Source organism: Aedes aegypti, chromosome 1 (assembly GCF_002204515.2).
Source record: "Aedes aegypti strain LVP_AGWG chromosome 1, AaegL5.0 Primary Assembly, whole genome shotgun sequence".
NCBI classification, from domain to species: Eukaryota; Metazoa; Arthropoda; class Insecta; order Diptera; family Culicidae; genus Aedes; species Aedes aegypti.
The window spans coordinates 44,100,042-44,114,847 of NC_035107.1; the positions used below are offsets into that span (position 1 = coordinate 44,100,042).

Consider the following 14,806-nt stretch of genomic DNA (forward strand, 5'->3'; position numbering starts at 1 on the left):
TCTCAATCTAGAGAACAATTTCGACACTTCCTGGAAGACTGGGCTGAAAGAAGTGAGAACAATTATTGAAAAACTCAAAACTATGACAGTCCCTGGCGATAATAGGTTTTTTTTTCAATCTACATCAAGAAGCTTCCAGTAGTAGTAAGTTGATATGTTTAACAAGTGTTTTCATTGTGCATATTTTCCTGACAAATACGTATTTGTTATGGAATCGATACGATAATACTTCATGCCTAGTAATTTTACATTACGGAAATATTTTGGGCCGTCCGGAATCAGAATGGTTTTGCTTTGTAGCCGCGGACGTTTCCACTAGGCTATGGAAGAGCATAGTATGCAAAAGTGGGCACGGATAAGGTCCATTGTTTTCAGCAGCATTTAACCAATTCGAGTTCGAAGAAATGACCGTTAATTCACCGGATTGCACTTGACAGCGACCGCATCTCTGTCGTCATAAGATCACTCAATTGAGGACGGTTTATCTAATTTCCGGATTGAATTAGGTATATCTGCGAGAGGGCGAGAGTGTTGAGAAAGCCGACAAATTTGCATGCTGATTGACCTCGTCGACCGTTAGCTGCGTATTATATCTACACGCGTTAGCAAGCTGCTGTGCAGTTAACTCGGTAGATGCGTGGTTATCAGATTAGAAGTAGAGACTGGAACGACTTGTTGCGTGGGAGTGTCGAATCGCATACCTGTTAGTCAAACACCTATCAGGCGGGGAAACCACTTTGTTCGTTGTCGGTTATTACAGGTGTTTTTCGCGTGTGCAAATTGACTCCATCGGATACGTGCCTGATGGGGATGTTTCCATCGAGTATCAGTTTGATATGGTTGTTTTTGTTTGTAGACTCTATCCAAAGCGAATTGACGACGTGATAACACATATGGAATTAGATGATGTTTCCCGTGTTATCTCCAGAGTAGGTATTAATGCACTTGAAATTATCTCAATCGAACGCTAAAATATGGCATCCATTTAGTGATTTATAACCTTTGCCATACTTTTCTCGGGTTCAGGTCAACCGACGTCGACTTTTCACCTAATATTTGACTTAAATTAGACTTAGTTATCTCATCACACTGCAATTTCAAAAGATTGATCCAACCGTCCCAATTGATAGCGTTCGAAGTCTCCGGAATGTCAAAATTTGGAAGAGTAATTGAGTTATAGCACTTCTATGGCCGTAATCGACTAGATAAGATAATGGTTTCAGGATTTGAATTGGTCAAGAGTGATGCTGATGATGTAACAGCGGCATACCGTTTTGATAGGACTCAATTGGAGCATCACACAACTTGTTTGTGTGCACAAGTAAGAGTGAGATCTAGCCATGAGCGTATCCACAATTTCCTTCAGGGGGAGTTGGAGGAGAATGACCTCTACGGCGTTTTTCACCTGTTGCTCACATTATGTTTATTCATGACTCTTTCCGCATCATTTTCGGGTGGTTTTTCTAAATTTTTGCATGTAACGTAACAATATGAAGGGATGAAACATTTTTTAATTCATTAACAGTTGACAAAACGATAACGAATTCAGCTAACGGGTTTGGATTAATTAGAAAAGGTCTGAAGATTTGATCCGGTGGCGAAACAGGACTAAAATCAACTTGAGGAAACCTCTGGGGGATTCTGAAATTCTTGCTGCATGTCATCGCGCAAAAAGTTTTTCATAGAATTTTTTCAATGTATCCTTCAGGAATTGCACAGGATTTTATTTAAATATTCGTGTAATGATTTATCCAGGAATTCTTTCAGACATTTCTCCGGGAACATGATATTTTTCCAGCACCACCCTTCTATTATATCGAAAGCTATGATATCAAATGTACATGAAATAACTTCATGAGTTTTTAAGTCGATTTCATCATCAAATGCTAAAAGCATTTCTCCAAGAACTTTTCAATGGTTTTACGATACAAATTCCACTGTCAACTCCATCCGATACCCATTAAGACGCATTAGAATTGACAAAACAAATCATTTTATTATGCAAGTTGCATCATACTCGCACTACATAAGGAATGATATTGTTTGATTTACGAGTTTCTTCGCATTAAACGAACTCAAACATTCATTCACTTCGTTTCGTACCGTATATACATACAATGCAAATCCGATCAATCCGTAACAGATGTCAGATTTACTTAATTATCATAAATAAAGTCGTATAAGATTACAGATTAGTTCACAATAAAATATTTACACTCGAATTGTATACCATTTTTCATCATATAATATATGCACGCATATCTCCTCGAATTTTACTCGTATAAAGTCTTTTGACGACATCTCATACGTGAAACTTTGCACATGTAAGCATCGCATAAGGAAAAGTGACGGACATTCTGCCAGGGTGGGTGTACGGCTGTCAACTACAAACAAAGCTCGCTTAACAATCATCTCTCACGCGGGCCGACCCAAACAGCACAGGTCGAAATGCGGGCCATGCTAGGCAGCAAATGCTGATGCATTGCAACGCTCAAACAGCGGGATGCCTAGCAGCGTTGTGAGCCAAACAAATAAACCCACAAAACATGAACGGTAGGCGCACCTCGTTGCGTATACCCCCCCTGCATTCTGCTTATCTGGATATTTGTTATTGAATTCTTTCAGGAATAATAAACAGACTTCTAACGAAATATATGAAAAGGGCCTATCTGCGAAACGTAAACAATGAGAAATTCGCGATGAATTTGCATTAAATTGATTAAACTGAATTGATTAATCCTATTTATTTTTTACTAGCTTCATGCAACAGCTTCAACACTCATTACACTGCGGAACACGGTTTTGTCTCAAGCACCAAAACACCGTTATTTACTTGATTAATCCATTTCATAAATATCATAGCACGACTAGTTTTTGAGATATTGGCTGTTGAAAATGCTAAATTTGACTATTTCAGTCAACTTGCATGCAAGTTTGCCAGTTTGTATGGCAATTTATTTGCTTAATTTGCCTCAGAACTCAAACTTCATGTGTAGGGGTTTGTTCTACTTCGTCGTAAGCGCTACTATTCGTCGTATCAAACTTTAAATGTTCCACTACGGTGGATATTCAAACTTACCTGCAACATAGATTCATTATCCAAGTGTAATTTTTTGAAAGCTGTTATGGTTTGTACACTTGTACACCAAAAATGCAATAAAACTACTGTATTTCGGTAAATAACTTCATTTCAATTATCCACTTTGCACTTTTTCACCGAAATCGCATGGACGAACACGATTTGAGAGAAATGCTTAGAGATCGACATCAGTCACACCACTTTCCAACACAAGTTTCTTCCCGCCCCCGTGGGTGACTTACTTCGCCGGGCACTTATTTTCACTATGGAAAACCTTCGTACTTCTTCACTGAAGGATTTCATTCCAATCACACGCCATAAAACTTCAATGAATCACCAAATTTTACGAAATTTTCTCAACCGCCGCGTATAATTGAGAATGTAAACAAAGTTCAATCCGTCGTACTGAGAAAAAAAAGCTTGTGCGCATCAATGTGTGCGCGACGCTCGACGTAAAAATACGGTTCCTTTGATTGTGTTGTTTTCGCTGTACTGTGAGCAAATGCAATAATTGTACGGTCAAAAGGAATTGTGTTCATATGTTTAGGCGGAATTTTGATGACGAACAATTAATTTTGAAGGAAATTAGTATATTCCATCATGCTTAATGAATGGAGGGAAATGCCCGTAGATCTATATATTCTAGTAAAACATTTTATTATAGCGTTGATATGTTGTGTTTTAACCATTCAATACACACAGTGAGCCGTAAGTTGTGAGACGAATCTGGAAACTGATTGCGACGGAGTTGAAAACGATACGACGGACTGAGAATACGGTAAGATGCATTTTCTTTGCATTATTTCCAAAAAGAGAGCAAGATTTATCAAAACGTTATTGTACAATGCTAAAGCCGTTTTGAGAAAAAATTGTTTGGCATCGGCTTGTATCAGCATCATTCACCGCAATACTGGGAAAATTGCAGTTATCACTGACCAATGCTTAATACGATGGATACTAGCACATCACCTTATAACAATACTTAACAACAAAGGTCACAATACTAACGATGCTCAAAAGTAATTTTTTGTTGGTTAAGAAAAGTATTGTATTATGCCATACAAGAGAAATGAAGAATTTTGTATGGAGACTGCAAGCATGTTGAAAATATTGATTATATCTAAAGTTATTTAACCGTGCAATTTCGACCAAATTATAGCTGAAATGAAAGTTAAAGTCCTATTTTGCATGCTTGGTGGATTAGATCCCAACAATCTTGGATTAATCATTGTTTAAATTTTATGTAAACATCAATACAACCAATGTTTTATGCAACTTTGGCGACCTGTAGCTAAAAATTGAGACGTACAGGACCATTTCTGAGAACGGCATCAGATTCAGCAGCCCCGAATCTACTAGAGACATATGATTTGATCCTTGAGACACGCAAAAATGTCATTTTTGTTACGCTGTGTTATAGTTTATAACGTGGCTCATAACATTTAATATCTCAAAAAACACAATAGCTCGTTAAAATGATTGACTTTAAACACCATTTGCAGATTGGCCCTTTCAAGAGTCTTCAAACCAGGTCCTTTGGTTCAGTATAGTTCCAGTTAGGCCCTATTGCAATTAGTCAATTTTATTGTGAATCAAGCACTATTTCATTTTCCGATCGTTGTCTTTCGCTGCTGTTTCTATACGTTAAACATAACAGCGGAAGTAGTGCCCTGTATAATTTATCTCATGGTTAATGCAGCGCACTACTTTCGTCAATATGTTAAACGTGTAATAACAAAACAACATCGACTTGATTTTTATCAACGACTTTAATGCTAGCGCCACAATATCGATGATTGAGTTGATTTGAAAACTATTGAACAATATTGAACGATTATGCGTGAGAAAACACAGAATTACGATAAAATATCCGGAAAATAAGAGAAAATGAAATTGTTTCAAAACGCCTGTTGGGTATCGGGCAACTCAGGCGGCAATGGACGGGCAGGACATTACTTCCTTCTCACTGGAGAACCAATGGAAATCGGCAATCTTGGGCAACTAGCGAGGAGACTTCAATCACGTGGCATCAATCATCAAAGCAGGGGAATATGACTGGAACTCCAGGGGGCAATCAACACTTTTCGGGGCCAAATCTTCGTGAACTGGTGTAGTGTCACTCGCGGGGATTGACGTGATCAAGTAGTGACTGATCACAAACAAATATCGTGCAAAAAAACCAATAAAATCTTGGAATTTTCGGGAGAGCAGAATGAGCTTGTGATTCACGTGCGTTTGGGGATAATAATACTCTGTATTAGATGAAAAGAATGACAAAGGTATCGGGTGGCAAAGCGAATACATATGCATGGCACTATAGTGCAGAGCCAGTTCAGGTGAAACCGAATTTCATTTAAAACGGATTAAGAGGTAGAGAGATAAATTGTACATTAATTTTAATTCTCATCAACGCCAATATGGTTTTGATGGTAATTTTCAGTTAGGCCTTTTTATGCCCAGTTAGGCCCTTTCAGGTATTTCATGAACAGAAAGGCCCTTTAAAAACGTGCGTTTTGCGTGTTCGTGAAAATGTGCAGAGATACATTTTCAAATGTTTTGCAAGGACTTTCCAGGGCATACATTATTAATTAATCATTTCTGGGATACTTTTTATTCTAGTTCAATTTAAGATTTTTGTAAGAATGACTCTCAAAATTTATTCAAAACTTGTTTTTTGGATTCCCCCAGGATGTTTCTTTGAGCATCACTTCTGATAATTCTCTCATGATTTGTCCATGAATCACATCATACATTCTTGGATTCCGTATTAAATCCCTCTCCTGAGAATTTGTGCTCAATTTTGTTTTTATTTTCGTAATAAGATGCATCCAAGGATTTATCAAAATGTTAGATCATAGAGCTCTGACTCATTGTTCAAGTGCATTTTACAGATTTCTTTATTTGATTCTTTCAAAATTAACACTAGCAATCAGTGTTGATAGACTCACACTCAAAATCTCAATCAATACGCTCTCCCGTGAGAGCAAACTCATTAGAGATCTAATTCGCAAATCTCACGCTTGAGATTTTGATGCAAAATCAACTGAGGAATTTCATTCTTTTGATGTTTTTCTGATGTACCTTTGATGGAATTTCTAAGTCAATTTATTCTGGGGTCCTTAAAATTCGCCAGGTTTGTTCCTGAAAAAAATTCTGCAGTTGGTAAATGTTGAAATAAATCAATGCTGGAAGAAAAATAAATCATACCAGAAGAATACCAGAAATAATTCGTGTAAAAATGTCTAGAGAATACTGTCTACGCAAATTCCCGGAAGAAACCTTGCAGTATTCTCTGGAAGATAACATGATTGCTCCCATGTATGCTTGTAAAATTCCATGATTGATTTTCTTAGGAAACCTCTTATTAGACTAATGGTTGGAAGTGATCATAATCGAATTTTAATCCTTCCGAAATTCCTATAAGAATTATTCTTTGCAAAAATATATAAATATTTTTTGAAAAAAAATAAGAAAAAAATTGTGGCATTTGTATAAAAATACCTAGAGGATTTATTGAGGATTCTCTGAACTAATTATAAGCAAATAATATTTTCTATAAAAGTATTAGAAAAAGAGGCTGGGGTAATTCTTAAGGAAATTCATGATTTTTTGAAAACATTTAGAAAAATAGCTGAAAGAACTAGTTGTTTTGCTGGCAAGATCTAGTGAATCATAATAGTTTTCAACAGACTCAACGCACAATATGTTGCGGAATCTTGAAGGAATATTTGAATAATGTTCAATACATGCATGAATCATCAGTTCAAAATATTTTTCATGACAAACCAACAATCCAATTTACTAACTATGCAATCCAATTTATTTTGAAATAATTTTTTGTTGGCTAGGAGGACCATGGATTCACGTAAGATGCCGACCCATAAGGATTTTTAAGCGAGAGGGACGTGCCCCAAGCAGCACAGTTTGTTTTAACTCAGATATAATAATATCTCTTAATACCAAACAGAGTAACCAATTGCTTAAAATAATACTTATAATCGCACTGCACAGCAATATTGAAAGCGCAAGAGGCGGAGCCTGTTTGCAATATATTTCTGCTATGGTCAGATTGCTTACAAGGTAGATGTACAAATAATGGCCATAGTGATTCCATATTTCGCTAAACGGGAAAACTTAAATGTTTCGACATTTTGAAAGGTGTTGTATTTTAAGCAGTAAGATATAGAATAAATCTTGATGCTAAAACCACAGACAAACAGACGTAACACTTAGAACAAATCTCGATCCAAATCATAGTCACGAGGACATGTACGCCCAATGCTAAAATCAGCGTGTTTGGCCGACGGGCCAACAGATGGCGGTAGTGTGTAAACGTCAAACACGAACAAAAACGAAGCGAGCGCTGCGGGTGGCGGATTGGCCACCTAACTTATTTTTGAATCGACCGTTAAAAAGGTGGTCGATGGACAATGAAAAGAGTGACGTCTGTTTGTCTGTGCTAAAACATAAAAAAATATTAAAAATTTAAAAGTTATAGAAATTTTATATATGGCCAAATAGAGCACAATAGCCCATTCCCGTGAATTTTTTTTATTGGCTTATATGCTTTCTGTCAGTTTACTGAACAAACTTTACTAAGGAACCGACGTGTTTTGGAGCCTTTAACTATTAGAAAACAATGAAAAACTTACGGCACGTTAGTTGACCTCTCGGTCCCCTACAATTTGTTTCACCGCGAAAAAATGCAGACCCCTTTTTCCCCTATGGTTTTGCCACCACGTTGTGGTGCGAAACCATAGAGCGGTTCCACAGAAAATGACGACTTTTTTCCCAAATTTCATTTTTATATTTTTTGATTTGGATGAAATTTTGCACATGCTTTCTTTATGCCCAAAAATGCCTTTTTGCATCATCGGTTCGCCATTTTGACTCTAGCCTTACTTTTGAGAAAGGCCTAAGAAAAAAACCCCTTAATTATTTTCCAAAAATTATAACATAGAAACGATTTGTCCGATCAGTTTGGTGTCTTCCGCAAAGTTATTGTTGGGACTACCTGGGAAAAAATATACACTTTAAAAAATATGTTGTATTTTTTTATATTTCGAAAATAAAGCTTAAAAATCAGTTTTCACAAAAATCGTATTTTTGATTTTTTTTTTATATATGTTAAAGTAGACAAAAAATGAAGTCATTTGCACAGTGGGTCAAGATGGAGAAATCATGGACAAAAAAGTTATGATTTTTAAAAAAGTTGAATTTTTGAAAATGGTCATAATAAACTTTTTAAATGTTTTTCAACTCGATTTTATGAAAGTACGCAAAATTTACAACAAAAAAGATTTACGGGAAAATCAGGCTAACTTTTACCGTTTTAAAGATACAGCGATTTTAATACAAAATTATGATATAATTTTCGGTCATTTTCGAATGTTTTTCGAGGCTCATAAGCCTAGAAATTTGCTCATTGTCTGAAAGAGCAGATAATTTTTGACTAAAATGTTTGAAAAAATATTAATTTGTTAATTTTTCATGGTATGAGGCGAAATAAAAATGTGCCCTGTGAAAATGATTTATTTATTTTTTGAACGAAACACAACTTCAACATTCAACATTGTGATATTTTGATATGTAATCATCAAGAAAATATAGAACAAAATGTCAAAAGTTAAAAAAATAACAAAATAACGAATATAAAGCAATCAATACGTGAAATGTATTTATATCGATTGAGGATAATGAAATATTTCCATTCGAAAACAAAAGCTTTATGAGTAGAGAAGTAACGTGCCCAGTAGTGTCACACAAATATAACTGATGTTTTCTTAAAGTACAGCACGTTGGTATATTTTTGTGGTCGGACAGAAACGTACGTAGTTGATTCAAGTACCCATGTTGGTACAAAAAAGAGCTTATGCAGCAAAGACACAAGCAAGCAATTAAGTGAAAAGTAAGAGATAGCTTAGAACAATGAAGTATACAATGAACACCATCAACAAAGGTTGTGTAAATGTGTTTTCGAAAAAGTGTACAAAAAGTTACCGAAATCTCACGGAAAGTAACATTGGCAAATTAGTTGAACTAGGATTTGCAGATGAAAAACAGCTTAATAAACAATTTAAAATTTGCGATTTGTGTCGTTTACAATTGGCCAAAAGAACAGCATTATCAAGCAGTGATGACTTATCAAGTAGTGAAGAGGAAGATGTTTGCTTGGAAGAGGAAACAATAGAAGCATTAACATCAGCAACTTCAATACAGTCAACGGATTCCAATATGAATATTCCTAGTCAGGAGTCATTGGAAGCAACGTCAGCAACTTTAATAGAATCAACGAACTCCAACTTGAATGTTTCTAGTAAGGAGACATTAGAAGCAACGTCAGCAACATCGATTGAGACAACGGATTCCAACGTCCCTGAATACATCCAAAAAGTGAATATCGATATTTTTAATGAGTCAATATCAAGTATACTCGTAGCGCCGATCGATAAGACAAAAATTAGTTCTACTAAATATGTCACGAAAAAATATCACGAGATAGTCAACAGCATTAGACAAAACATCTTTGCGCTAAATAAGGAAGCTAAATTGGATGAAAATAGAACCGGCGAACAATATTCGAAAGCAATAACTATTCAGGGAACACAAAAATACCATGCATTTATTCCAGTTTCCGTGGATAAAATAGGCAATTTTCAAACTGTAATGATAGTAAAAAAAAATGTAAACATTATGGAAAAGTAAGATATCTACATCAAAATAGGACGCTCCATCATTGTATAAGAACATGAAATAAAATGCTTACAGAAAAAAATTCTTTATTTTATCAACTCGAAAAACATCCGAAAACAACCAAAAGTTGTGAATTTTCAGTAAATTTAATTTTTAAATCGCTGTATCTCGGAAACGGTAGCAATTAGCAAAATGTGCTCATATACCTTTTTTGTTGCAAATTTAGCGTACTTTCATAAAATCGGGTTGAAAAGCATTCAAAAAGTTTATTTTGAAAAGAATCAACCTTTTTTTGAAATCATAATTTTTTTGTCCATGATTTCTCCATCTTGACCCACTGTGCAAAAGACTCCATTTTTTGTCTACTTTAACATATAAAAAAAAATAAAAAAAATCAAATATTACAACATTTTTTTTTTACAGTGTATATTTTTCCAGATAGTCCCAACAATAATCTAAAACTTTGCGGAAGACACCAAACCGATCAGACAAATAGTTTCTGAGTTTTAATTTTTTGAAAATTGTTAAGGCTGTTTTTCTTAGGCCCTTCTTAAAAGTAACGCTAGGGTAAAAACGGCGAACCGATGATGCAAATAAGCATTTTTGGGTATAAAGAAAGCATATGCCAAATTTCAGCCAAATCAAAAAATACAAAAGTAAACCGACATTCGAATTCAAATGGAACCGCTCGCATACAAACTGTTGCTTCAACCAGTTTTCCTTGGTATAAGGTACGGAAGTCCAATTCAACTTTATTGCATCTGGATTGAAATCAGTGTTGGTAGACTCACGCTAAAATCTCAATAAATAAGCTGTCACACGAGTAAAACTCTCATGCTTGAGATTTTCATGCAAATTCACTCAATCATGTTCAAGCCGTCAAAAATTAATCAGTCTTATATCCCGCCAAAAACTTGTGAAAACCGAATGCTGTTGTTTATATTAGAAAGGATTATCATAGTTTTAAAAGACTAACAAGAAATCATTGCTTTCTGCAAGAATACTATGGAAATACAAGACAATGAATCAATTTATCCATGAGTTTTTTTTTTCGTGATTAAAAACTCACGTATGAAAAATCTCAATCGTGTGTCATTATTCAGCTTTTTACGATCGCCAATGGCTGCCGAAAACTTGCTCTCTTTCTGGTAGGGATCAGTCAATTTGACGTTTGGCCTGGGTCGTTTTTTATTGAACGTGAAATTGTTTGATCGCTACCAGAAAGGGAGAAAATTAACGGAGAAAGTTACGGCGCTCGTAAATAGCTGGATCTATCAGCTATAACGATGTTTAAATGAGAAACAATACTTGAATACATACATAGATCCTTTCAATCTAATGACGAGTTTGGCCTTTAAGTCCTTTTCTCCAAAAGCCTAACCGACCTCACAGCTTTTGGCGAAACTAGTTGATCCTTTTACTGAACATAGACTTTAATTATTTTTTAGCCTAATTGTCTGCTTTTTTTAAACTTTTTTTATTGGCCTAAGAAAGTTTTCAGCCTGTTGGACGTAAGCATTCAATTAAACTTTCTTTCATGACATCAAGCCGCACCATTGTTTCCGCAAAACAGCTTTTTTAACTTGGTAAACTTTTCTAACTGACAACCCATTCGACCTAACAATCATTAAGACCATTAATCATTGGGCTTGCAGAATGATTTCACATAAGTTATACACTCTCACCTTGAATAAAACCTTTAAGAATGCTACTTTATAAGTATGCATGTTTGCAAAACCTAAGAATAGGGTTCTAAAGCCATGTCCCAATTTTAGTGCCAAACGCTTAAGTTTAGGCCAATAACACATATTTACTCAATTTTTCAATGTTTTCCGGTAGTTTTGAGTCCAAAAATTTTTTTTATGTTTATTTTAGATTTTGTCACACCCCTTGGCTGAAACTCAAATTTTGGGTGTATTTTGTTTCCCGTGTCCCTTCCGAAATGTCAGATAGGAACAACCCCAGTGTTAAAACTTAAAGCCCTGTGGTGTTTTGGTCAATTAAGCGAACGTCAAACATGATCTCAAGTGTCAAGGTTCATTTTTGGACCCAATTTTTAAATAAAAGTTTAAATATGATATAGCCATTATTTGAGCGGAATAAATTGCTAAAGTAGTTGCAGAAACATTCTCTTTCGTGTTATTGAATAAAAACAAGATTTCATTAAACATTTTAGGACCCTATTTCTTATGATGCAAGCTTCTAGAAAACAATAGCTTCGATTTTATTCTGTTAAGGTGAAACATCTCGGAATCCAAAGATGGCCGTCACAATGGCCGACTTGTGCCCCTACTCACGTTTTCAAAGGCACTGAACTGGAGAAATAGCTGGCAAACGTTTCAGATCTTCTTATTTTAAGCTTTCTGCTAGTGCACAAAGCCAAAATAAAAAGTTCACTGTTGTTGGATGCTTTCTTCGTAAAATTTTTGCTTTTGAAGTTCCAGTACAATCTTAGAAGTTGATTCCAAACTGTGTCACCTTAAGGTACCTACATTGAATCAATAATATTTCCAAAACCACCATTCATAAATCTTATATTAATGAAAAAAAAAAAAACACTTTTACAGACATAAAGTATGAATCAATCGAGAGAAATCGCTTTATCAAGAATAAACAAAAGATCTTATCAACATAAAGTTCTGAAGATTTGTTGCATTCTTTCCATATTCTTTGTATGTCTTATCCATTGTACAACGATTATGCGCTGAACGCTTTATTATCGATAACGATGTAAAATATCGGCGAATAATCAATTTGTTTACCCAAGCCTTTCACGAGCATCTCAATTGCATTAGAGTCAATCCCTTCTCAGACTTGTGCATTTTATCGATTATTTGTAGTCGCAATACTAACCAGTACCGCTCCTAGGCCTATCTGTATTCTAATGAACTGGACCTAAATATGTCAGGAATGTTGCATTGTTTGGAATAATGTTATCGGTTGCCTCATATTTCAAAACCAATCATGTAGATGTGATACGATGGCTACCTCCCGAATAAAAAAAATACAAATAATTAAATGGTTGAATTATTCAAACACCATACAGCCTATGGTAAACAATAGAATCCACAATTTATTTATTGTTGAATGTTTTAGAAAGGTTGACACATGTATTGTTTTGAATGGAAACAGTGTGATGTACAAAACTATAAAGGCTATAGATAGCTCTTTTTCAGTGGTAGTAAAAACAAATGTGCCTTTCATAGCCGAGTGGTTAGAGTCCGCGGCTACAAAGCAAAGCCATGCAGAAGGTGTCTGGGTTCGATACCCGGTTGGTCCAGGATCTTTTCGTGATGGAAAGTTCCTTGACTTCCCTGGGCATAGAGTATCATCGTACCTGCCACACGATATACGAATGCGAGAATGGCAACTTTGGCAAAGAAAGCTCTCGGTTAATAACTGTGGGAGTGCTCATAAGAACACTAAGCTGAGAAGCAGGCTTTGTCCCAGTGAGGTTATTTATTTTCCATACGTTTTGACAGTTCTCGACTACCACTCTCCCATGCGCTTGTGTTGAAAGTTTGCGAAGTTTTGAGATTTGATCAAAAGAGATCCAAACTTTTTTGTTTATCGTAATGCTTGACTGGATGGAGCATCATTCAGAAGCATATGAAACATCAACTGTTTTCGTCATTTTACGCCAAAGATTTTGAAATTTTGTTGTTTTTGTTGAAACACAGCTCGGTAAATATACTTTCATAGCTGCCTATTTGCCTTTTCAATGCACTGGGCAAAAAAACTATTGCTCTATCGAAATTTTGTTGAAAAATATGGTATTGTTACAATAAAACCTATTGTATATTTATAATGATTTTCCCCGGGGTTGCCGTTTATCATGTATGTTTATAATCAACCGGGCAATAGAAAACCTCACGTAGCTTACTTGGATGCACGAAAAGTAGACCCTGCTACAGCTCAACCAGGTAATTTATCACACAATAACCGATGACCACTCGACCCATTTGATTAGATATCGTTCCACGGGAATTACCAGTCGTTACTTACATTGCTCCTAAAACTGCGTCACCTAAACTCAACACTGGGACACTCACAAAACACAAAAGTTTCACTTTCACTATCACGGCTCGGGTTCTAATCGAGTTTCCAATCACTTTCACTCAAGATCAAACAACACTGTAGCAAAACCGATACAAATCGCCGACGAATCGCACTTGGACGGAACGATCCAGCTAGAACCATATCCCGACGAGCACTGACTTCGATCGGCAGCCGGGAAAAGAGTTTTGTCGTCCAACAGCAATAACAATCCACCTTCGCACAATCATCCATTTGGGCGCTTCTTCACTTCCAGTCATCGCCCCATCGACGACGACCTGCGGATACTCTTCGTCCAAAAGTGGATCTTTGATTAGGGGGTTTCGATACGAATGGTCGGTTGAGGTTATCAAAATCCTGCTCGTGTTCAAAATCACCAATCCATGAATTGGTTCGGTCGAATTGAAGTCCACTATTCCCAATACAGCCTACTGAGAATGCCACGATGAGTACGTGGTGACAGGTAGCTTATCACTACCATAGTCCACAACGATACGATGATGATTCAGATAACGGCGACGGGGCCGAAATGCAGAGCGTGAGATATCCGAGTAAACACAGTAGGCCCGCCAGGTGGTTGTGATGGTGATGAGCGAGTTCGTGCGTCGCACACTTCGACGCAGTCTTGTTATCAAAGCTAGAATCACTCCAGTTTTGGTGGATGCTCAAACGGGGCTGTTTGAGGTACTCATTAGAATGTGGGTTTTGTTTCGGTAGAAAAATTCGCGAAACGGAATCAAGTGATCAGTTGTGATCTGCTAATGAGCAAATTAACGAGCATGAATGGATTCGTCCTCGAGGGCGGTCGGCGAAGTATAAGTAGCGTTAGATTTTTTTTTCTTATACCGTTTGAAGGGGCAGTGAATCTGATCTGCCAATTGAGAAGCGCACGCACCTATCAAATGAAAAAAGGAAGTCACTCGATGACTGGATAGGTACTTGCTGCAGTGACCTTGAATTGATGAGCGGTTATCGAAA

At 36.3% G+C, this 14,806-nt stretch overlaps 1 protein-coding gene across 1 annotated transcript in view; it reads right to left on the minus strand.

The window, feature by feature from the left end:
• The window catches only part of LOC5570295 (facilitated trehalose transporter Tret1), an 89,377-nt gene extending 75,064 nt beyond the window's left edge, over nt 1-14,313 (minus strand). Inside the window, exon 1 of the mRNA XM_021839483.1 lies at nt 13,778-14,313. The gene's annotated coding sequence lies outside the window, so the exon portion shown is untranslated. The remainder of the gene's footprint in view (nt 1-13,777) is intronic.
• Between the last annotated feature and the right edge of the window lie 493 nt (nt 14,314-14,806).